Source organism: Schistocerca gregaria, chromosome 8 (assembly GCF_023897955.1).
Source record: "Schistocerca gregaria isolate iqSchGreg1 chromosome 8, iqSchGreg1.2, whole genome shotgun sequence".
NCBI lineage: Eukaryota > Metazoa > Arthropoda > Insecta > Orthoptera > Acrididae > Schistocerca > Schistocerca gregaria.
This window is the reverse complement of record NC_064927.1, coordinates 11,083,834-11,107,821: the sequence shown is the minus strand read 5'-3', so window position 1 is coordinate 11,107,821 and position 23,988 is coordinate 11,083,834.

Genomic DNA, 23,988 nt, shown 5'->3' with positions numbered 1-23,988 from the left:
ATCGGAAACTACTAGTGGTCTTGCAGGGAACGATCAAAACGTAGACTGTTTGAGACATTACTCCCATGGAGGAACGTGCGCATGGTGACTGTTGTATTCAACCCCGATGCAATTTCTGTGTTTCAACAACACTCTGTTAGTCCACAGATTGCAGAATGCCTCCAGATGTGCATCGGAAACTACTACAGGTCTTCCAGGGAACGATCAAAACGTAAACTGTTTGAGACATTACTCCCATGGAGGAAAGTGCGCATGGTGACTGTTGTATTCAATCCTGATTGCAATTTCTGTGTTTCATCAACATTCTGATAGTCCACACATTACAGAATGTCCCCAGATGTGCTTCGGAAGCTACTACTGGTCTTCCAGGGAACGTTCAAATCGTAAACTGTTTGAGACATTACTCCCAAGGAGGAAAGTGCGCATGGTGACTGTTGTAGTCAATCCTGATTGCAATATCTGTGTTTCATCAACACTCTGATAGTCCACACATTACAGAATGTCCCCAGATGTGCATCGGAAACTACTACTGGTCTTCCAGGGAACGATCAAAGCGTAGACTGTTTGAGACACTACTCCCATTTAGGAAAATTGCGCATGGTGACTTTTGTATTCAATCCCGATGCTATTTTTGTGTTTCAACAACACTCTGATAGGCCACACATTACAGAATGAACCCAGATGTTCATCGCAAACAACTACTGGTCTTCCAGGGAATGATCAAAGCGTAAACAGTTTGAAACATTACGCCCATGGAGGAATGTGCGCATGGTGTCTGTTGTATTCAATCCCGATGCAATTTCTGTGTCTCATCAACACTCTGATAGTCCACAGACTACAGAATGCCTCCAGATGTGCATCCGAAACTACTCCTGGTGATCCAGGGAACGATCATAACCTAGACTGTTTGAGACATTAGTCCCATGGAGGAAAGTGTGCATGGTGAATGTTGTATTCAACCCCGATGCAATTTCTGTGTTTCAACAACACTCTGATAGTCAACAGATAACAGAATGGCGACAGATGTGCATCGGAAGCTACTACTGGTCTTCCAGGGAACGATCAAGCGTAGACTGTTTGAGACATTACTCCCATTTAGGAAAATTGAACATGGACACTGTTGTATTCAATCCCGACCAAATTTCTTTGTTGCATCAACACTTTAAAAGTCAACAGATTACAGAAAGCCCCAAGATGTGCTTCGTAAACTACTACTGGTCTTGCAGGGAACGATCAAAGCGTAGACTGTTTGAGACATTACTCCCATGGAGGAAAGTGCGCATGGCGACTGTAGTATTCAATCAAGATGCAATGTCTGTGTTTCATCAACACTCTGATAGTCCACAGACTACAGAATGCCTCCAGATGTGCATCGGAAACTACTCCTGGTCATCCAGGGAACGATCAAAACCCAGACTGTTTGAGACATTAGTCCCATGGAGGAAAGTGTGCATGGTGACTGTTGTATTCAACCCCGATGCAATTTCTGTGTTTCAACAACACTCTGATAGTCAACAGATAACAGAATGCCGCCAGATGTGCATCGGAAGCTACTACTGGTCTTCCAGGGAACGATCAAGCGTAGACTGTTTGAGACATTACTCCCATTTAGGAAAATTGCACATGGTCACTGTTGTATTCAATCCCATGCCATTTCTGTGTTTCATCAACTATCTGATAGTCCACAGATTACAGAATGCCCCCAGATGTGCATCGGAAACTATACTGGTCTTCCAGGGAACGATAAAAGCGTAAACTGTTTGAGACATCACTCCCATGTTGGAAAATGCGCATGGTGACTGTTGTATTCAATCCCGATGCCATTTCTGTGTTTCATCAACTATCTGATAGTCCACAGATTACAGAATGCCCCAAGATGTGCATCGGAAACTACTACTGGTCTTCTAGGGAACGATCAAAGCGTAACCTGTTTGAGACATTACTCCCATGGAGGAAAGTGCGCAAGGTGACTGTTGTATTTAATCCCGAGGCAATTTCTATGTTTAATCAACACTTTGAAGGTCCACAGATTACAGAATGCCTCCAGATGTGGATCGGAAACTACTAGTGGTCTTGCAGAGAACGATCAAAGCGTAGACTGTTTGAGACGTTACTCCCATGGAGGAAAGTGCGCATGGTGACTGTTGTATTCAATCCCGATGCAATTTCTGTGTTTCATCAACTCTCTGATAGTCCACAGATTACAGAATGCCCCAAGATGTGCATCGGAAACTACTAGTGGTCTTGCAGGGAACGATCAAAGCGTAAACTGTTTGAGACATTACTCCCATGGAGGAAAGTGCGCATGGTGACTGTTGTATTAAATCTCGCGGCAATTCCTGTGTTTTGTGTGTGTGTGTGTGTTTGAGGTTTACGGCTGTGTTTTATCAACACTTTGAAGGTCCACATATTACAGAATGCCTCCAGATGTGCATCGGAAGCTACTACTGGTCTTGCAGGGAACGATCAATGCGTAGACTGTTTGAGACATTACTCCCATGGAGGAAAGTGCGCATGGTGACTCTTGTATTCAATCCTGATGCAATTTCTGTGTTTCATCAACACTCTGATAGTCCACAGATTACATAATGACACCAGATGTGCATCGGAAAGTACTACTGGTCTTCCATGGAACGATCAAAGCGTTGACTGTTTGAGACATTACTCCCATGGAGGAAAGTGCGCATGGTGACTCTTGTATTCAATCCTGATGCAATTTCTGTGTTTCATCAACACTCTGACAGTCCACAGATTACAGAATGCCCCCAGATGTGCATTGGAAACTACACTGGTCTTGCAGGGCACGATAAAAAGCGTAAACTGTTTGACATTACTCCCATATAGGAAAGTGCGCATGGTGACTGTTATATTCACTCCCGATGCAATTTCTGTGTTTCATGAACACTTTAAAGGTCCACAGATTACAGAATGCCTCCAGATGTGCATCGGAAACTACTACTGGTTTTGCAGGGAACGATCAAATCGTAGGCTGTTTGAGACATTACTCCCATGGAGGAAAGTGCGCATAGTGACTGTTGTATTCAATCCCGATGAAATTTCTGTGTTTCATCAATACTCTGATAGTCCACACATTACAGAATAAACCCAGATGTTCATCGGAATCTACTACTGGTCTTCCAGGGAACGATCAAAGCGTAAACTGTTTGAGACATTACTCCCATGGACGAAAGTGCGCATGTTGACTGTTGTATTCAATCCCGATGCAATTTCTGTGTTTGAACAACACTCTGATAGTTTACAGATTACAGAATGCCTCCAGATGTGCATCGGAAGCTACTACTCGACTTAAAGGGAACGATCAAAGCGTAGACTATTTGAGACATTACTCCCATTTAGGAAAATGCGCATAATGGGTGTTGTATTCAACCCCGAGGGAATTTTTGTGTTTCATCAACACTTTGAAGGTCCACAGATTACAGAATGCCCCCCAGATGTACATCGGAAACTACTACTTATCTTCCAGGGAACGATCAAAGCGTAACCTGTTTGAGACATTACTCCCATGGAGGAAAGTGCGCATGGTGACTGTTGTATTCAATCCCGATGCATTTTCTGTGTTTCGTCAACACTCTGATAGTCCACAGATTACAGAATGCCCCCAGATGTGCATCGGAAACTACACTGGTCTTGCAGGGCACGATAAAAGCGTAAAATGATTGACATTACTCCCATGGAGGAAAGTGCGCATGGTGACTGTTGTATTCACTCCCGAGGAAATTTCTGTGTTTCATGAACACTTTAAAGGTCCACAGATTACAGAATGCCTCCAGATGTGCATCGGAAACTACTACTGGTCTTGCAGGGAACGATCAAGTCGTAGACTGTTTGAGACATTACTCCCATTGAGGAAAGTGCGCATGGTGACTGTTGTATTCAATCCCGATGCAATTTCTGTGTTTCATCAACACTCTGATAGTCCACACATTACAGAATGCAAACAGATGTGCATCGGAAACTACTACTGGTCTTCAAGGGAACGATGAAAGCGTAAACTGTTTGAGACATTACTCCCATGGAGGAAAGTGCGCATGGTGACTGTTGTATTCAATCCTGATGCAATTTCTGTGTTTCATCAACACTCTACTAGTCAAGACATTACAGAATGTCCCCAGATGTGCATCAGAAACTACTACTGGTCTTCCAGGGAACGCTCAAAGCGTAAACTGTTTGAGACATTACTGACATGGAGGAACGTGCGCATGGTGACTGTTGTATTCAATCCCGATGCAATTTCAGTGTTTCATCAACACTCTGATAGTCCACAGATTACAGAATGCCTCCAGATGTGCATCGGAAACTACTACTGGTCTTCCAGGGAACGATCAAAGCGTAAACTGTTTGAGACATTACTCCCATGGAGGAAAGTGTGCATGGTGTCTGTTGTATTCAATCCCGATGCAATTTCTGTGTTTTTTCAACACTCTGATAGACCACAGACTACAGAATGCCTCCAGATGTGCATCGGAAACTACTACTGGTCTTCCAGGGAACGATCAAATCGTTGAATGCTTGCGACATTATTCCCATGTAGGGAAGTGCGCTTGGTGACTGTTGTATTCAATCCCGATGCAATTTCTGTGTTTCATCAACACTTGGAAGGTCCACAGATTACAGAATGCTTCCAGATGTGCATCGGAAACTGCTACTGGTCTTCCAGGAATCGATCAAATCGTAGACAGTTTGAGACATTACTCCCATTGAGGAAAGTTCGCATGGTGCATGTTGTATTCAATCCCGATGCAATTTCTGTGTTTCATCAACACTCAGATAGTCCACACATTACAGAATGCCACCAGATGTGCATCGGAAACTACTACTGGTCTTCCAGGGTACGATCAAAGCGTAGACTGTTTGAGACATTTCTCCCATGTAGGAAAGTGCGCATGGTGACTGTTGTATTCAATCCTGATGCAATTTCTTTGTTTCGTCAACACTTTGATAGTCCACACTGTACAGAATAATTCCAGATACGCATCGGAAACTACTACTGGTCTTCCAGGGAACGATCAAAGCGTAAACTGTATGAGACATCACTCCCATGGAGGAAAGTGCGCATGGTGACTATTGTATTCAATCCTGATGCAATTTCTGTGTTTCATCAACACTTTGATAGTCAACACATTACAGAATGTCCCCAGATGTGCATCGGAAACTACTACTGGTCTTCCAGGAAACGATCAAAGCGTAAACTGTTTGAGACATTACTCCCATGTAGGAAAGTGCGCATGGTGACTGTTGTATTCAATCCCGATGCAATTTCTGTGTTTTATCAACACTTTGATAGTCCACAGACTACAGAATGCCTCCAGGTGTGCAACGGAAACTACTACTGGTCTTCCAGGGTACGATCAAAGCGTAGAATGCTTGCGACATTACTCCCAAGTAGGAAAGGGCGCATGGTGACTGTTGTATTCAATCCCGATGTAATTTCTGTGTTCCATCAACACTTTGAAGGTCCACAGATTACAGAATGCCTCCAAATGTGCATCGGAAACTACTACTGGTCTTCCAGGAAACGATCAAAGCGTAGACAGTTTGAGACATTACTCCCATTGAGGAGAGTTCTCATGGTGACTGTTGTATTCAATCCCGATGCAATTTCTGTGTTTCAACAACACTCTGATAGTCCACAGATTACAGAATCCCTGCAGATGCGCATCGGAAACTACTACTGGTCGTCCAGGGAACGATCAAAGCGTAGACTGTTTGAGACATTACTCCCATGGATTAAAGTGCGCATGGTGACTGTTGTATTCAATCCTGATGCAATTTCTGTGTTTCACCAACACTCTGATAGTCCACATATTACAGAATGTCCCCAGAAGTGCATCGGAAACTACTACTGGTCTTCCAGGTAACGATCAAAGTGTAGAGTTTTTGTGACATTACTCCCATGTAGAAAAGTGGGCATGGTGATTGTTGTATTCAATCCCGATGCAATTTCTGTGTCTCATCAAGAGTTGGAAGGTCCACAGATTACAGAATGCCTCCAGATGTCCATCGGAAACTACTACTGGTCTTCTAGGGATCGATCATAGCGTAGACTGTATGAAACATTAGTTCCATGGAGGAAAGTGCGCGTGGTGACTGTTTAATTCTATCCCGATGCAATTTCTGTGTTTCATCAACACTCTGATAGTCCACAGATTACACAATGGCTAAAGTTGTGCATCGGAAACTACTACAGGTCTTCCAGGGTATGATCAAAGCGTAAACTCTTTGAGACAGTAGTCCCATGGAGGAAAGTGCGCATGGTGACTGTTGTATTCAATCCCGATGCAATTTCTGTGTTTCAACAACTCTCTGATAGTCTACACATTACAGAATGAACCCAGATGTGCATCGTAAACTACTACTGGTCTTCCAGGAAACGATCAAAGCGTAGACAGTTTGAGACATTTCTCCCATTGAGGAAAGTGTGCATGGTGACTGTTGTATTCAATCATGTGGCAATTTCTGTGTTTCATCAACACTGTAAAGGTCCATAGATTACAGAATGTCTCCAGATGTGCATCGGAAACTACTACTGGTCTTGCAGGGAACGATCGAAGCGTAGACTGTTTGAGACATTACTCCCATTGAGGAAGGTGCGCATGGTGACTGTTGTATTCAATCCTGGTGCAATTTCTGTGTTTCATCTACACTCTGATAGTCCACACATTACAGAATGTCCCCAGAAGTGCATCGGATACTACTACTGGTCATCCAGGGAACGATCTAAACGTAGACAGTTTGAGACATTACTCCCATGGAGGAAAGTTCGCATGGTGACTGTTGTATTCAATCATGTGGCAATTTCTGTGTTTCGTCAACACTGTAAAGGTCCACAGATTACAGAATGCCTCTAGATGTGCATCGTAAATTACTATTGGTCTTGCAGGGAACGATCTAAGCGTATTCTGTTTGAGACATCACTCCCATGTAGGGAAATGCGCATGATGACTGTTGTATTCAACCCGAGGCAATTTCTATGTTTCATCAACACTTTGAAGGTCCACACATTACAGAATGCATCCAGATGTGCATCGGAAACTACTACTGGTCTTCCAGGGAACGATCAAAAACGTAAACTGATTGAGACATTACTCCTATGGAGGAAAGTGCGCATGGTGACTGTTGTATTCAATCCCGATGCAATTTCTGTGTTTCATCAACACTCTGATAGTCCACAGATTACCGAATGACACCAGATGTGCACCGGAAACTACTACTTGTCTTCCCGGGAACTATCAAAGCGTAAACTGTTTGAGACATTACTACCATGGAGGAAAGTGCGCATGGTGACTGTTGTATTCAATCCTGATGCAATTTCTGTGTTCCATCAACTCTCTGATAGTCCACAGACTACAGAATGCCTCCAGATGTGCATCGGAAACTACTACTGGTCTACCAGGGAACGATCAAAGCGTAGAGAGTTTGAGACATTACTCCCATGGAGGAAAGTGCGCATAGTGACTGTTGTACTCAATCCTGATGCAATTTCTTTGTTTCATCAACACTCTGATAGTCCACACTGTACAGAATGCCCCAGATGTTCATCGGAAACTACTACTGGTCTTCCTTGGAACGATCAAAGCGTAAACTGTTTGAGACATTTCTCCCATGGAGGAAAGTGCGCATGGTGACTGTAGTATTCAATGCCGATGCAATTTCTGTGTTTTATCAACACTCTGATAGTCCACAGACTACAGAATGCCTCCAGATGTGCATCGGAAACTACTACTGGTCTACCAGGGAACGATCAAAGCGTAAACTGTTTGAGACATTACTCCCATGGAGGAAAGTGCGCATGGTGACTGTTGTATTCAATCCCGATGCAATTTCTGTGTTTCAACAACACTCTGATAGTCCACACATTACAGAATGAACCCAGATGTGCATCGGAAACTACTACTGGTCTTCCAGGAAACGATCAAATCGTAAACTGTTAGAGACATTACTCCCATGGAGGAAAGTGCGCATGGTGACTGTTGTATTCAATCCCGATGCAATTTCTGTATTTCATCAACACTTTGAAGGTCCACAGATTATAGAATGTCCCCAGATGTGCATCGGAAACTACTACTTATCTTCCAGAGAACGATCAAAGCGTAAACTGTTTGAGACATTACTCCCATGGAGGAAAGTGCGCGTGGTGACTGTTGAATTCTATCCCGATGCAATTTCTGTGTTTCATCAAAACTCTGATAGTCCACACATTACAGAATGCCCACAGATGTGCATCGGAAACTACTACTGGTCTTCCACGGAATAATCAAAGCGTAAACTGTTGGAGACACTACTGCCAGGGAGGAAAGTGCGCATGGTGACTGTTGTATTCAATCCCTATGCAATTTCTCTGTTTCATCAACACTCTGATAGTCCACACATTACAGAAAGCCCCCAGATGTGCACCGGAAATTACTACTGGTCTTCCAGGGAACGATCAATGCCTAAACTGTTTGAGGCATTATTCCCATGGAGGAAAGTGCGCATGGTGACTGCTGTATTCAATCCCGGTGCAATTTCTGTATTTCATCAACACTTTGAAGGTCCACAGATTACAGAATGTCTCCAGATGTTCATCGGAAACTTCTACTGGTCTTGCAGGGAACGATCAAACCGTAAACTGTTTGAGACATTACTCCCATGGAGGAATGTGCGCATGGTGACTGTTCTGTTCAATCCTGATGCAATTTCTGTGCTTCATCAACAGTCTGATAGTCCACACATTACAGAATGCCCCTAGTTGTGCATCGGAAACTACTACTGGTCTTCCAGGGAACGATCAAATCGTAGACTGTTTGAGACATTACTCGCATGGAGGAAAGTGCGCATGGTGACTGTTGTATTCAATCCCAATGCAATTTCTGTGTTTCATCAACACTTTGAAGGTCCACAGATTACAGAATGCCTCCAGATGTGCATCGGAAACTATTACTGGTCTTCCAGGGAACGATCAAAGAGTAAACTGTTTGAGACATTACTCCCATGGAGGAAAGTGCGCGTGGTGACTGTTGAATTCTATCCCGATGCAATTTCTGTGTTTCATCAAAACTCTGATAGTCCACACATTACAGAATGCCCACAGATGTGCATCGGAAACTACTACTGGTCTTCCACGGAACAATCAAAGCGTAAACTGTTGGAGACACTACTGCCAGATAGGAAAGTGTGCATGATGACTGTTGTATTCAATCCCGATGCAATTTCTGTGTTTCATCAACACTCTGATAGTCCACACATTACAGAAAGCCTCCAGATGTGTACCGGAAATTACTACTGCTCTTCCAGGGATCGATCAAAGCATAAACTGTTTGAGGCATTACTCCCATGGAGGAAAGTTGGCATGGTGACTGCTGTATTCAATCCCGGTGCAATTTCTGTGTTTCATCAACACACTGATAGTCCACCCATTACAGAATGCCCCCAGATGTGCATCGGAAACTACTACTGGTCTTCCAAAGAACGATCAAATCGTAAACTGTTAGAGACATTACTCCCATGGAGGAAAGTGCGCATGGTAACTGTTGTATTCAATCCCAATGCAATTTCTGTATTTCATCAACACTTTGGAGGTCCACAGATTACAGAATGCCTCCAAATGTGCATCGGAAACTACTACTGGTCTTCCAGGAAACGATCAAAGCGTAGACAGTTTGAGACATTACTCCCATTGAGGAGAGTTCTCATGGTGACTGTTGTATTCAATCCCGATGCAATTTCTGTGTTTCAACAACACTCTGATAGTCCACAGATTACAGAATCCCTGCAGATGTGCATCGGAAACTACTACTTGTCATCCAGGGAACGATCAAAGCGTAGACTGTTTGAGACATTACTCCCATGGATTAAAGTGCGCATGGTGACTGTTGTATTCAATCCTGATGCAATTTCTGTGTTTCACCAACACTCTGATAGTCCACATATTACAGAATGTCCCCAGAAGTGCATCGGAAACTACTACTGGTCTTCCAGGTAACGATCAAAGTGTAGAGTTTTTGTGACATTACTCCCATGTAGAAAAGTGGGCATGGTGATTGTTGTATTCAATCCCGATGCAATTTCTGTGTCTCATCAAGAGTTGGAAGGTCCACAGATTACAGAATGCCTCCAGATGTCCATCGGAAACTACTACTGGTCTTCCAGGAAACGATCAAAGCGTAGACAGTTTGAGACATTTCTGCCATTGAGGAAAGTGTGCATGGTGACTGTTGTATTCAATCCCGATGCAATCTCTGTGTTTTATCATCACTCTGATAGTATACAGACTACAGAATGCCTTCAGATGTGCATCGAAACTACTACTGGTCTTCTAGGGAACGATCATAGCGTAGACTGTATGAAACATTAGTTCCATGGAGGAAAGTGCGCGTGGTGACTGTTTAATTCTATCCCGATGCAATTTCTGTGTTTCATCAACACTCTGATAGTCCACAGATTACACAATGGCTAAAGATGTGCATCGGAAACTACTACAGGTCTTCCAGGGTATGATCAAAGCGTAAACTCTTTGAGACAGTAGTCCCATGGAGGAAAGTGCGCATGGTGACTGTTGTATTCAATCCCGATGCAATTTCTGTGTTTCAACAACTCTCTGATAGTCTACACATTACAGAATGAACCCAGATGTGCATCGTAAACTACTACTGGTCTTCCAGGAAACGATCAAAGCGTAGACAGTTTGAGACATTTCTCCCATTGAGGAAAGTGTGCATGGTGACTGTTGTATTCAATCATGTGGCAATTTCTGTGTTTCATCAACACTGTAAAGGTCCATAGATTACAGAATGTCTCCAGATGTGCATCGGAAACTACTACTGGTCTTGCAGGGAACGATCGAAGCGTAGACTGTTTGAGACATTACTCCCATTGAGGAAGGTGCGCATGGTGACTGTTGTATTCAATCCTGGTGCAATTTCTGTGTTTCATCTACACTCTGATAGTCCACACATTACAGAATGTCCCCAGGAGTGCATCGGAAACTACTACTGGTCATCCAGGGAACGATCTAAACGTAGACAGTTTGAGACATTACTCCCATGGAGGAAAGTTCGCATGGTGACTGTTGTATTCAATCATGGGCAATTTCTGTGTTTCATCAACACTGTAAAGGTCCACAGATTACAGAATGCCTCTAGATGTGCATCGTAAATTACTACTGGTCTTGCAGGGAACGATCTAAGCGTATTCTGTTTGAGACATCACTCCCATGTAGGGGAATGCGCATGATGACTGTTGTATTCAACCCGAGGCAATTTCTATGTTTCATCAACACTTTGAAGGTCCACACATTACAGAATGCATCCAGATGTGCATCGGAAACTACTACTGGTCTTCCAGGGAACGATCAAAAACGTAAACTGATTGAGAGATTACTCCTATGGAGGAAAGTGCGCATGGTGACTGTTGTATTCAATCCCGATGCAATTTCTGTGTTTCATCAACACTCTGATAGTCCACAGATTACCGAATGACACCAGATGTGCACCGGAAACTACTACTTGTCTTCCCGGGAACTATCAAAGCGTAAACTGTTTGAGACATTACTACCATGGAGGAAAGTGCGCATGGTGACTGTTGTATTCAATCCTGATGCAATTTCTGTGTTCCATCAACTCTCTGATAGTCCACAGACTACAGAATGCCTCCAGATGTTCATCGGAAACTACTACTGGTCTTCCTTGGAACGATCAAAGCGTAAACTGTTTGAGACATTTCTCCCATGGAGGAAAGTGCGCATGGTGACTGTAGTATTCAATGCCGATGCAATTTCTGTGTTTTATTATCACTCTGATAGTCCACAGACTACAGAATGCCTCCAGATGTGCATCGGAAACTACTACTGGTCTACCAGGGAACGATCAAAGCGTAAACTGTTTGAGACATTACTCCCATGGAGGAAAGTGCGCATGGTGTCTGTTGTATTCAATCCCGATGCAATTTCTGTGTTTCAACAACACTCTGATAGTCCACACATTACAGAATGAACCCAGATGTGCATCGGAAACTACTACTGGTCTTCCAGGAAACGATCAAATCGTAAACTGTTAGAGACATTACTCCCATGGAGGAAAGTGCGCATGGTGACTGTTGTATTCAATCCCGATGCAATTTCTGTATTTCATCAACACTTTGAAGGTCCACAGATTACAGAATGTCCCCAGATGTGCATCGGAAACTACTACTGATCTTCCAGAGAACGATCAAAGCGTAAACTGTTTGAGACATTACTCCCATGGAGGAAAGTGCGCGTGGTGACTGTTGAATTCTATCCCGATGCAATTTCTGTGTTTCATCAAAACTCTGATAGTCCACACATTACAGAATGCCCACAGATGTGCATCGGAAACTACTACTGGTCTTCCACGGAATAATCAAAGCGTAAACTGTTGGAGACACTACTGCCAGGGAGGAAAGTGCGCATGGTGACTGTTGTATTCAATCCCTATGCAATTTCTCTGTTTCATCAACACTCTGATAGTCCACACATTACAGAAAGCCCCCAGATGTGCACCGGAAATTACTACTGGTCTTCCAGGGAACGATCAATGCCTAAACTGTTTGAGGCATTACTCCCATGGAGGAAAGTGCGCATGGTGACTGCTGTATTCAATCCCGGTGCAATTTCTGTATTTCATCAACACTTTGAAGGTCCACAGATTACAGAATGTCTCCAGATGTTCATCGGAAACTTCTACTGGTCTTGCAGGGAACGATCAAACCGTAAACTGTTTGAGACATTACTCCCATGGAGGAATGTGCGCATGGTGACTGTTCTATTCAATCCTGATGCAATTTCTGTGCTTCATCAACAGTCTGATAGTCCACACATTACAGAATGCCCCTAGATGTGCATCGGAAACTACTACTGGTCTTCCAGGGAACGATCAAATCGTAGACTGTTTGAGACATTACTCGCATGGAGGAAAGTGCGCATGGTGACTGTTGTATTCAATCCCAATGCAATTTCTGTGTTTCATCAACACTTTAGAGGTCCACAGATTACAGAATGCCTCCAGATGTGCATCGGAAACTATTACTGGTCTTCCAGGGAACGATCAAAGAGTAAACTGTTTGAGACATTACTCCCATGGAGGAAAGTGCGCGTGGTGACTGTTGAATTCTATCCCGATGCAATTTCTGTGTTTCATCAAAACTCTGATAGTCCACACATTACAGAATGCCCAGAGATGTGCATCGGAAACTACTACTGGTCTTCCACGGAACAATCAAAGCGTAAACTGTTGGAGACACTACTGCCAGATAGGAAAGTGTGCATGATGACTGTTGTATTCAATCCCGATGCAATTTCTGTGTTTCATCAACACTCTGATAGTCCACACATTACAGAAAGCCTCCAGATGTGTACCGGAAATTACTACTGGTCTTCCAGGGAACGATCAAAGCGTAAACTGTTTGAGGCATTACTCCCATGGAGGAAAGTTGGCATGGTGACTGCTGTATTCAATCCCGGTGCAATTTCTGTGTTTCATCAACACTCTGATAGTCCACCCATTACAGAATGCCCCCAGATGTGCATCGGAAACTACTACTGGTCTTCCAAAGAACGATCAAATCGTAAACTGTTAGAGACATTACTCCCATGGAGGAAAGTGCGCATGGTAACTGTTGTATTCAATCCCAATGCAATTTCTGTATTTCATCAACACTTTGAGGTCCACAGATTACAGAATGCCTTCAGATGTGCATCGGATACTTCTACTGCTCTTGCAGGGAACGATCAAAGCGTAGACTTTCATACATTACTCCCACAGAGGAAAGTGCGCATGGTGACTGCTGTATTCAATCCTGATGCAATTTCTGTGTTTTATCAACACTCTGATAGTCCACAGACTACAGAATGCCTCCAGATGTGCATCGGAAACTACTACTGGTCTTCCTGATAACGGCCAAAGCGTAAACTGTTTGAGACATAACTCCCATGGAGGAATGTGCGCATGCTGACTGTTGTTTTGAATCCCCATGCAATTTTGTGTTTCATCAACACTTTGCAGATCCAAAGATTACGGAATGCCTCCAGATGTGCATCGGAAATTACTACTGGTCTTCCAGGAAACGATCAAACCGTAGACTGTTTTTAGACATTACTCCCATGGAGGAAAGTGCGCATGGTGACTGTTGTATTCAAACCCGATGCAATTTCTGTGTTTCATCAACACTCTGATAGTCCACAGATTACAGAATGCCTACAGATGTGCATCGGAGCCTACTACTGGTCTTGCAGTGAACGATCAAAGCATAGACTGTTTGAGACATTACTCCCAAGAAGGAAAGTGCGCAAGGTGTCTATTGTATTCAATCCAGATGCAATTTCTGTGTTTCATCTACACTCTGATAGTCCAAACATTACAGAATGCCCCCAGATGTGCATCGGAAACTACTACTGGTCTTCCAGTGAACGATCACAGCGTAAACTGTTTGAGACATTACTCCCATGGAGGAAAGTGCGCATGGTGACTGTTGTATTCAATCCCGATGCAATTTCTGTTTTTGTACAACACTCTGATAGTTTACAGATTACAGAATGCCTAAAATGTGCATCGGAAACTACTACTGGTCTTCCAAGGAACGATCAAAGCAAAAACTGTTTGAGACATTGCTCCCAAGGAGGAAAATGCGCATGGTCACTGTTGTATTCAATCCCGATGCAATTTCAGTGTTTCATCAACACTCTGATAGTCCACAGATTACAGGATGCCTCCAGATGTGCATCGAAAACTACTACTGGTCTACCAGGGAAAGATCAAAGCGTAAACTGTTTGAGACATTACTCCCATGGAGGAAAGTGCGCATGGTGACTGTTGTATTCAATCCTGATGCAATTTCTGTGTTTCATCAACACTCTGATAGTCCACACATTACAGAATGTCCCCAGATGTGCATCGGAAACTACTACTGGTCTTCCAGGGAACGATCAAAGCGTAAACTTTTTGAGACATTACTCCCATGGAGGAAAGTGCGCATGTTGACTGTTGTATTCAATCCCGATGCAATTTCTGTGTTTTATCAACACTCTGATAGTCCACAGACTACAGAATGCCTCCAGATGCGCATCGGAAACTACTACTGGTCTTCCAGGGAACGATCAAAGCGTAGACTCTTTGAGACATTAGTCCCATGGAGGAAAGTGCGCATGATGACTGTTGTATTCAATCCCGATGCAATTTCTGTGTTTCAACAACACTCTGATAGTCCACACATTACAGGATGAACCCAGATGTGCATCGGAAACTACTACTGGTCTTCCAGGAAACGATCAAAGTTCAGACAGTTTGAGACATTACTCCCATGGAAGAAAGTGCGCATGGTTACTGTTGTATTCAATCCCGATGCAATCTCTGTGTTTTATCATCACTCTGATAGTCCACAGACTACAGAATGCCTCCAGATGTGCATCGAAACTACTACTGGTCTTCTAGGGAACGATCACAGCGTAGACTGTATGAAACATTAGTCCCATGGAGGAAAGTGCGCGTGGTGACTGTTGAATTCTATCCCGATGCAATTTCTGTGTTTCATCAACACTCTGATAGTCCACAGATTACTCAATGGCTAAAAATGTGCATCGGATACTACTACAGGTCTTCCAGGGTATGATCAAATCGTAAACTGGTTGAGACATTACTCCCATGGAGGAAAGTGCGCATGGTGACTGCTGTATGCAATCCTGATGCAATTTCTGTGTTTCATCAACACTCTGTTGGTCCACACATTACAGAATGTCCCCAGATGTGCATCGGAAACTACTACTGATCATCCAGAGAACGATCAAAGCGTAAACTGTTTGAGACATTACTCCCATGTAGGAAAGTGCGCATGGTGACTGTTGTATTGAATCCCGATGCAATTTTGTGTTTCATCAACACTTTGAAGATCCAAAGATTACAGAATGCCTCCAGATGTTCATCGGAGACTACTACTGGTCTTCCAGGAAACGATCAAACCGTAGACTGTTTGAAACATTAGTCCCATGGAGGAAAGTGCACATGGTGACTGTTGTATTCAATCCCGACGCAATTTCTGTGTTTCATCAACACTCTGAAAGTCCACACATTACAGAATGCCCCCAGGTATGCATCGGAAACTACTACTGGTCTTCCAGGGAACGATCAAAGAGTAAACTGTTTGAGACATTACTCCCATGGAGGAAAGTGCGCGTGGTGACTGTTGAATTCTATCCCGATGCAATTTCTGTGTTTCATCAAAACTCTGATAGTCCAAACATTACAGAATGCCCACAGATGTGCATCGGAAACTACTACTGGTCTTCCACGGAACAATCAAAGCGTAAACTGTTGGAGACACTACTGCCAGGGAGGAAAGTGCGCATGGTGACTGTTGTATTCAATCCCGATGCAATTTCTGTGTTTCATCAACACTCTGATAGTCCACACATTACAGAAAGCCCCCAGATGTGCACCGGAAATTACTACTGGTCTTCCTGATAACGACCAAAGCGTAAACTGTTAGAGACATAACTCCCATGGAGGAATGTGCGCATGCTGACTGTTGTATTGAATCCCCATGCAATTTTGTGTTTCATCAACACTTTGCAGATCCAAAGATTACGGAATGCCTCCAGATGTGCATCGGAAATTACTACTGGTCTTCCAGGAAACGATCAAACCGTAGACTGTTTTTAGACATTACTCCCATGGAGGAAAGTGCGCATGGTGACTGTTGTATTCAAACCCGATGCTATTTCTGTGTTTCATCAACACTCTGATAGTCCACAGATTACAGAATGCCTACAGATGTGCATCGGAGCCTACTACTGGTCTTGCAGTGAACGATCAAATCGTAGACTGTTTGAGACATTACTCCCATGGAGGAAAGTGTTCATGGTGTCTATTGTATTCAATCCAGATGCAATTTCTGTGTTTCATCTACACTCTGATAGTCCAAACATTACAGAATGCCCCCAGATGTGCATCGGAAACTACTACTGGTCTTCCAGTGAACGATCACAGCGTAAACTGTTTGAGACATTACTCCCATGGAGGAAAGTGCGCATGGTGACTGTTGTATTCAATCCCGATGCAATTTCTGTTTTTGTACAACACTCTGATAGTTTACAGATTACAGAATGCCTCCAAATGTGCATCGGAAACTACTACTGGTCTTCCAAGGAACGATCAACGCGTAAACTGTTTGAGACATTGCTCCCAAGGAGGAAAGTGCGCATGGTCACTGTTGTATTCAATCCCGATGCAATTTCAGTGTTTCATCAACACTCTGATAGTCCACAGATTACAGAATGCCTCCAGATGTGCATCGGAAACTACTACTGGTCTTCCAGGAAACGATCAAAGAGTAGACCGTTTGAGACATTACTCCCATGGAGGAAAGTGGGCATGGTAACTTTTGTATTCAATCCCGATGCAATTTCTGTGTTTCGTCAACACTTTGAAGGTCCACAGATTACTGAATGCCTCCAGATGTGCATCGGAAACTACTACTGGTCCGCCAGGAAACGATCAAAGCGTAGACTCTTTGAGACATTACTCCCTTGGAGGAAAGTGCGCATGGTGACTGTTGTATTCAATCCCGAGGCAATTTCTGTGTTTAAACAACACTCTGATAGTTTACAGATTACAGAATGCCTCAAAATTTGCATCGGAAACTACTACTGGTCTTCCAGGAAATGATCAAATCGTAGACAGTTTGAGACATTACTCCCATGGAGGAAAGTGCGCATGGTGACTGTAGTATTCAATCCTGATGCAATTTCTGTGTTTTATCAACACTCTGATAGTCCACAGACTACAGAATGCCTCCAGATGTGCATCGGAAACTACTACTGGTCTTCCAGGGAACGATCAAAGAGTAAACTGTTTGAGACATTACTCCCATGGAGGAAAGTGCGCGTGGTGACTGTTGAATTCTATCCCGATGCAATTTCTGTGTTTCATCAAAACTCTGATAGTCCACACATTACAGAATGCCCACAGATGTGCATCGGAAACTACTACTGGTCTTCCACGGAACAATCAAAGCTTAAACTGTTGGAGACACTACTGCCAGGGAGGAAAGTGCGCATGGTGACTGTTGTATTCAATCCCGATGCAATTTCTGTGTTTCATCAACACTCTGATAGTCCACACATTACAGAAAGCCCCCAGATGTGCATCGGAAATTACTACTGGTCTTCCTGATAACGACCAAAGCGTAAACTGTTAGAGACATAACTCCCATGGAGGAATGTGCGCATGCTGACTGTTGTATTGAATCCCCATGCAAATTTGTGTTTCATCAACACTTTGCAGATCCAAAGATTACGGAATGCCTCCAGATGTGCATCGGAAATTACTACTGGTCTTCCAGGAAACGATCAAACCGTAGACTGTTTTTAGACATTACTCCCATGGAGGAAAGTGCGCATGGTGACTGTTGTATTCAAACCCGATGCTATTTCTGTGTTTCATCAACACTCTGATAGTCCACAGATTACAGAATGCCTACAGATGTGCATCGGAGCCTACTACTGGTCTTGCAGTGAACGATCAAAGCGTAGACTGTTTGAGACATTACTCCCATGGAGGAAAGTGCGCATGGTGCCTTTTGTATTCAATCCAGATGCAATTTCTGTGTTTCATCTACACTCTGATAGTCCAAACATTACAGAATGCCCCCAGATGTGCATCGGAAACTACTACTGGTCTTCCAGTGAACGATCACAGCGTAAACTGTTTGAGACATTACTCCCATGGAGGAAAGTGCGCATGGTGACTGTTGTATTCAATCCCGATGCAATTTCTGTTTTTGTACAACACTCTGATAGTTTACAGATTACAGAATGCCTCCAAATGTACATCGGAAACTACTACTGGTCTTCCAAGGAACGATCAAAGCGTAAACTGTTTGAGACATTGCTCCCAAGGAGGAAAGTGCGCATGGTCACTGTTGTATTCAATCCCGATGCAATTTCAGTGTTTCATCAACACTCTGATAGTCCACAGATTACAGAATGCCTGTAGATGTGCATCGGAAACTACTACTGGTCTTCCAGGAAACGATCAAAGAGTAGACTGTTTGAGACAATACTCCCATGGAGGAAAGTGGGCATGGTAACTTTTGTATTCAATCCCGATGCAATTTCTGTGTTTCGTCAACACTTTGAAGGTCCACAGATTACTGAATGCCTCCAGATGTGCATCGGAAACTACTACTGGTCCTCCAGGAAACGATCAAAGCGTAGACTCTTTGAGACATTACTCCCATGGAGGAAAGTGCGCATGGTGACTGTTGTATTCAATCCCGAGGCAATTTCTGTGTTTAAACAACACTCTGATAGTTTACAGATTACAGAATGCCTCCAAATTTGCATCGGAAACTACTACTGGTCTTCCAGGAAACGATCAAATCGTAGACAGTTTGAGACATTACTCCCATGGAGGAAAGTTCGCATGGTGACTGTTGTCTTCAATCCCGATGCAATTTCTGTGTTTCATCAACACTGTGATAGTCCACAGATTACAGAATTCCCCCAGATGTGCATCGGAAACTACTACTGGTCATCCCGGGAACGATCAAAGCGTAAACTGTTTGAGGCATTTCTCCCATGGAGGAAAGTGCGCATGGTGACTGTAGTATTCAATCCTGATGCAATTTCTGTGTTTTATCAACACTCTGATAGTCCACAGACTACAGAAAGCCTCCAGATGTGCATCGGAAACTACTACTGGTCTACCAGGGAGAGATCAAAGCGTAAACTGTTTGAGACATTACTCCCATGGAGGAAAGTGCGCATGGTGACTGTTGTATTCAATCCTGATGCAATTTCTGTGTTTCATCAACACACTGATAGTCCACACATTACAGAATGTCCCCAGATGTGCATCGGAAACTACTACTGGTCTTCCAGGGAACGATCAAAGCGTAAACTTTTTGAGACATTACTCCCATGGAGGAAAGTGCGCATGGTGACTGTTGTATTCAATCCCGATGCAATTTCTGTGTTTTATCAACACTCTGATAGTCCACAGACTACAGAATGCCTACAGATGTGCATCGGAAACTACTACTGGTCTTCCAGGGAACGATCAAAGCGTAGACTCTTTGAGACATTAGTCCCATGGAGGAAAGTGCGCATGATGACTGTTGTATTCAATCCCGATGCAATTTCTGTGTTTCAACAACACTCTGATAGGCCACACATTACAGAATGAACCCATATGTGCATCGGAAACTACTACTGGTATTCCTGGAAACGATCAAAGCTTACACAGTTTGAGACATTACTCCCATGGAAGAAAGTGCGCATGGAGATTGTTGTATTCAATCCCGATGCAATCTCTGTGTTTTATCATCACTCTGATAGTCCACAGACTACAGAATGCCTCCAGATGTCCATCGAAACTACTACTGGTCTTCTAGGGAACGATCACAGCGTAGACTGTATGAAACATTAGTCCCATGGAGGAAAGTGCGCGTGGTGACTGTTGAATTCTATCCCGATGCAATTTCTGTGTTTCATCAACACTCTGATAGTCCACAGATTACACAATGGCTAAAGATGTGCATCGGATACTACTACAGGTCTTCCAGGGTATGATCAAATCGTAAACTGGTTGAGACATTACTCCCATGGAGGAAAGTGCGCATGGTGACTGCTGTATGCAATCCTGATGCAATTTCTGTGTTTCATCAACACTCTGTTGGTCCACACATTACAGAATGTCCCCTGATGTGCATCGGAAACTACTACTGATCTTCCAGAGAACGATCAAAGCGTAAACTGTTTGAGACATTACTCCCATGTAGGAAAGTGCGCATAGTGACTGTTGTATTGAATCCCGATGCAATTTTGTGTTTCATCAACACTTTGAAGATCCAAAGATTACAGAATGCCTCCAGATGTTCATCGGAGACTACTACTGGTCTTCCAGGAAACGATCAAACCGTAGACTGTTTGAGACATTAGTCCCATGGAGGAAAGTGCACATGGTGACTGTTGTATTCAATCCCGACGCAATTTCTGTGTTTCATCAACACTCTGAAAGTCCACACATTACAGAATGCCCCCAGGTATGCATCGGAAACTACTACTGGTCTTCCAGGGAACGATCAAAGAGTAAACTGTTTGAGACATTACTCCCATGGAGGAAAGTGCGCGTGGTGACTGTTGAATTCTATCCCGATGCAATTTCTGTGTTTCATCAAAACTCTGATAGTCCACACATTACAGAATGCCCACAGATGTGCATCGGAAACTATTGCTGGTCTTCCACGGAACAATCAAAGCGTAAACTGTTGGAGACACTACTGCAAGGGAGGAAAGTGCGCATGGTGACTGTTGTATTCAATCCCGATATAATTTCTGTGTTTCATCAACACTCTGATAGTCCACACATTACAGAATGCCCCTAGATGTGCATCGGAAACTACTACTGGTCTTCCAGGGAACGATCAAATCGTAGACTGTTTGAGACCATACTCGCATGGAGGAAAGTGCGCATGGTGACTGTTGTATTCAATCCCGGTGCAATATCTGTGTTTCATCAACACTGTGATAGTCCACAGATTACAGAATGCCTTCAGATGTGCATCGGAAACTACTACTGGTCTTCCAGGGAACGACCAATGCGTAGACTGTATGAGACATAACTCCAATGGAGGAAAGTGCGCATGGTGACTGTTGTATTCAATCCCGATGCATTTTCTGTATTTCATCAACATTTTGAAGGTCCATAGATAACAGAATGCCTCCAGATGTTCATCGGAAGCTTCTACTGGTCTTGCAGGGAACGATCAATGCGTAGACTATTTGAGACATTACTCCCATGGAGGAAAGTGGGCATGGTGAGTGATGTATTCAATCCCGATGCAATTTCTGTGTTTCATCAACACTCTGATAGTCCACACATTACAGAATGCCCACAGATGTTCATTGGAAACTACTACTGGTCTTCCACGGAACGATCCAAGCGTAAACTGTTAGAGACACTACTGCCATGGAGGAAAGTGCGCATGGTGACTGTAGTATTCAATCATGATGCAATTTCTGTGTTTCATCAACACTCTGATAGTGCACAGATTACAGAATACCTCCAGATGTGCATCGGAAACTACTACTGGTCTTCCAGGGAACGATCAATGCGTAGACTGTTTGAGACATTACTCCCTAGGGGGAAAGTGTGCATGGTGACTGTTGTATTCAATCCCAATGCAATTTCTGTGTTTCATCAACACTTTGAAGGTCCACAGATTACAGAATGCCTCCAGATGTGCATCGGATACTTCTACTGCTCTTGCAGGGAACGATCAAAGCGTAGACTGTTTGATACATTACTCCCATAGAGGAAAGTGCGCATGGTGACTGCTGTATTCAATCCTGATGCAATTTCTGTGTTTCATCCACACTCTGTTGGTCCACACATTACAGAATGTCCCCAGATGTGCATCGGAAACTACTGCTGGTCTTCCTGATAACGACCAAAGCGTAAACTGTTTGAGACATAACTCCCAAGGAGAAATGTGCGCATGCTGACTGTTGTATTGAATCCCCATGCAATTTTGTGTTTCATCAACACTTTGAAGATCCAAAGATAACGGAATGCCTCCAGATGTGCATCGGACATTACTACTGGTCTTCCAGGAAACGATCAAACCGTAGACTGTTTTTAGACATTACTCCCATGGAGGAAAGTGCGCATAGTGACTGTTGTATTCAATCCCGATGCAATTTCTGTGTTTCATCAACACTCTGACAGTCCACAGATTACAGAATGCCTCCAGATGTGCATCGGAAACTACTACAGGTCTTCCAGGGTACGATCAAAGCGTAGACTGTTTGAGACATTACTCCCATGGGGGAAAGTGAACATGGTGACTGTTGTATTCAATCCCGATGCAATTTCTGTGTTTCGTCAACACTTTGAAGGTCCACAGATTACTGAATGCCTCCAGATGTGCATCGGAAACTACTACTGGTCCTCCAGGAAACGATCAAAGGTTAAACTCTTTGAGACATTACTCCCATGGAGGAAAGTGCGCATGGTGACTGTTGAATTCAATCCCGATGCAATTTCTGTGTTTCATCAACACTCTGATAGTCTATAGATTACAGAATGCCTCCAGATGTGCATCGGAAACTACTACAGGTCTTCCAGGGTACGATCAAAGCGTAGACTGTTTGAGACATTACTCCCATGGAGGAAAGTGAACATGGTGACTGTTGTATTCAATCCCGATGCAATTTCTGTGTTTTATCAACACTTTGAAGGTCCACATATAACATAATGCCTCCAGATGTGCATCGAAAACTACTAACTGTCTTCTAGCTAATGATCAAAGCGTAAACTGTTTGAGGCATACCTCCCACGGAAGAAAGTGCGCATGGTGACTGTTGTATTCAGTCCCGGTGCAATTTCTGTGTTTCATCAACACTCTGATAGTCCACAGATTACAGAATGCCTCCAGATGTGCATCGGAAGCTACTACTGGTCTTCCAGGGAACGATCAATGCGTAGACTGTTTGAGACATTGCACCCATGGAGGAAAGTGCGCATGGTGACTGTTGTATTCAATCCCGAGGCAATTTCTGCGTTTCATCAACACTTTGAAGGTCCACAGATTACAGAATGCCCCCAAATGTTCATCGGAAACTACTACTGGTCTTGCGGGGACGATCAAAGCGTAGACTGTTTGAGATATTACTCCCATGGAGGAAAGTGCGCATGGTGACTGTTGTATTCAATCCCGATGCAATTTCTGTATTTCATCAACACTCTGAAAGTCCACACATTACAGAATGCCCCCAGATATGCATCGGATACTATTACTGGTCTTCCAGTGAACGATCACAGCGTAAACTGTTTGAGACATTACTCCCATGGAGGAAAGTGCGCCTCCCAGGGGCTCAGCATTCACTTGCTGAGTACGGGCTTGGCGACCCCGGGGTCCTGAGCTGGGGACTGGTCTGCGCCGCCAGTGTCCTGTCACCGTAACCCCCGGACATGCTTC